The sequence below is a fragment of the Salvelinus sp. IW2-2015 genome, unplaced genomic scaffold (genome assembly GCF_002910315.2).
Source record: "Salvelinus sp. IW2-2015 unplaced genomic scaffold, ASM291031v2 Un_scaffold2153, whole genome shotgun sequence".
NCBI classification, from domain to species: domain Eukaryota; kingdom Metazoa; phylum Chordata; class Actinopteri; order Salmoniformes; family Salmonidae; genus Salvelinus; species Salvelinus sp. IW2-2015.
The window spans coordinates 131,931-134,549 of record NW_019943485.1 but is presented as its reverse complement, the minus strand read 5'-3'; positions in this window follow the sequence as shown (position 1 = coordinate 134,549).

Here is a 2,619-nt window from a genome sequence, read left to right as displayed (position 1 = left end):
CCTCCAATGTGACAGTAATCTCCCCTCCTCCTTCAATCCAAACACTTCCTCTTCCTTTTTCTTCTTCCGCGGTAACATGCTTTCTTTCACTCTGAAAGCTTCTTCTCTCTTTTTTCACTGTACAGTCTCATCCTCTACTTGTTTCACTGTAACAGCCTCATCCTCTACTTGTTTCACTGTAACAGCCTCACCCTCTACTTGTTTCACTGTAACAGCCTCACCCTCTACTTGTTTCACTGTAACAGCCTCACCGTCTACTTGTTTCACTGTAACAGCCTCTCTCCTTCTCCTCTTCACGAGAGTTTCTTTCTCCGTCCATCTGACCCCCTCTTCTTTAGCAGGGGAGGAGTAGTTTAGGGAGCTCATATGGTCGGGGATGTTAGCTAGCTAGTTAGCAATAGTGCTGCGCTAATTTAGCAAGCCACCTAGCTGACTACTAACAACGTAAAATGAAATTAAATGCGGCAACTAGCTATACAACATAAGTTTGCTTAAAACACAGGGTCTAATATACAACAGAAAGTGTATAAAGAACTGTAATGTTTCGGCTATGTTGGCTAGCAAGCTACCGAGGAGGTTTGAGTAGCTGTGTTGTTGAAGAAGCGTCCCGTCCACTAGATTATACGTCACACCAACATCTTCGCATGCAAGTCGCACATCGCCCTCTATTGACTGGAGTGGGTAAGCAGTTGAGCGAAAAGTTTTATTGCCGTTTACGAACTTGAATACACGACATGGGTACATGTATTTCACAAAATAGTTTGTTTATGGACAGACTGAATGAGTTGAATGTTGTACAGCAAGCTTGGCCAACTAGTCAAGGGGCGGCACGTGTGGAAAAAGAAGGGGGGGGGGGGCATAGCAGTATCATAGCATTTAAGTACACGTTTTGGTGCCTCTGCAATCAAACAATTCCGTACGTATAGAACATTATAGGAGATGCAAACATGAGTCACTGAGCCACTTTGTAACATGGACAATTTCTGCTGTGAGTTCTTGTGCAGCTTGTTGTTTGCTCTTTGCATGCACATATCACTGTATAATCTGCATACATGTGTACTTTAGACCCAGTACAGACAGAAGGCAGATCATTACAGTATAGGCTGAACAGGAGGGGCCCCAGTAAACAGCTAGGCCTGTTTCTACACATTCCCCCCAAACTGCTGGCTTCCCCAATAGCAAAGGCCTATACACTTGTGGTTTGAAACAATCCACACCTATTTAAGTATTTTGAATAATTTTACTTAGACAGGAGTAATTATGTAATTTTGGCAAAAAGTCTATTTATTTTAGGGGAAGCCAATAAGGGCACAGGGCGAGACCCAGATGCAGACACGGGAGGCAGATGGTTCCAGTCTGTGATATTTATTATAATCCAAGGGGCAGGCAAGAAAATGGTCATGGACAAACAAAGGATCATAAACAAGGTCAGAGTCCGGGAGGTACAGAGTGGCAGGCAGGCTCGAGGTCAGGGCAGGCTGTATGGTTGGTCAGGCGGGTTCAGAGTCAAGGCAGGCAAGGGTCAAAACTGGGAGGACTAGCAAACCAGCGATGAGGAAAAAGCAGGAGGACGGCAAAACCACACTGGTTGACTTGATAAGAGAAGACGAACTGACAGACAGACAGAAAACACAGGTATAAATACCCAGGGACTAAATGGGGAAAACATGTGACACCTGGAGGTGGGTGGAGACAATCACAAAGACAGGTGAAACAGATCAGGGCGTGACAAAGTCAGCATCTGAACAATGCACCGCCAACTTTCCTTTCCAATTCAGAAGAGGCTGAAACCAGAGATCTGTAAATAATGACGAGATGCTCATGTCTCCGCCATAACAATGTGAGTCGTTGTCCCTAAAGCTTGTATGCAGACGACAAGCTTAGAAAATGCATATTATGCCCATAGAAACGTATTGGGCTTATTCAGGACAGGTTTTGGCAAGTGAGCCCTCTCGTTTTTGCCTCTTCCTTTCTGCTGAAACAAGCGAGCGAAACAGCATTGCACAGTGGAGGTGTCATAATACCCATAAAACCTAGCGGTCAAACAGGGAAATGGTTCCAATCATTTTTCCACCATTCATTTTTTCCCATATGGGATTTTAGAAACACTTAACATTTACATTTACATTTTAGTCATTTAGCAGACGCTCTTATCCAGAGCGACTTACAGTAGAGTGCATACATCTTATTACATTTCTTTTTTTACATACTGAGACAAGGATATCCCTACCGGCCAAACCCTCCCTACCGGCCAAACCCTCCCTAACCCGGACGACGCTCATGCCAATGTGCGTCGCCCCTCGGATCTCCCGGTTGCGGCCGGCTGCGACAGAGCCTGGGCGCGAACCCAGCCCAGCCGTGGGCGCGAACCCAGAGACTCTGGTGGCGCAGCTAGCACTGCGATGCAGTGCCCTAGACCACGCGCCACCCACTTAAAATAAGGGCTATGTTTCGTGTAGACTTATCTTGTCGTGACGTTTTGATAACCATATAAATCTCTCTCGGACAAGGTGACTTGTCAATGTATATTCGGCGTGTGCAGGATTCTGTACTTTACGCACGGTCTCTGCTCTACTAGTTGGGCTGATCAGAGAACAGTTTAATGCAGTCAGATCGGTC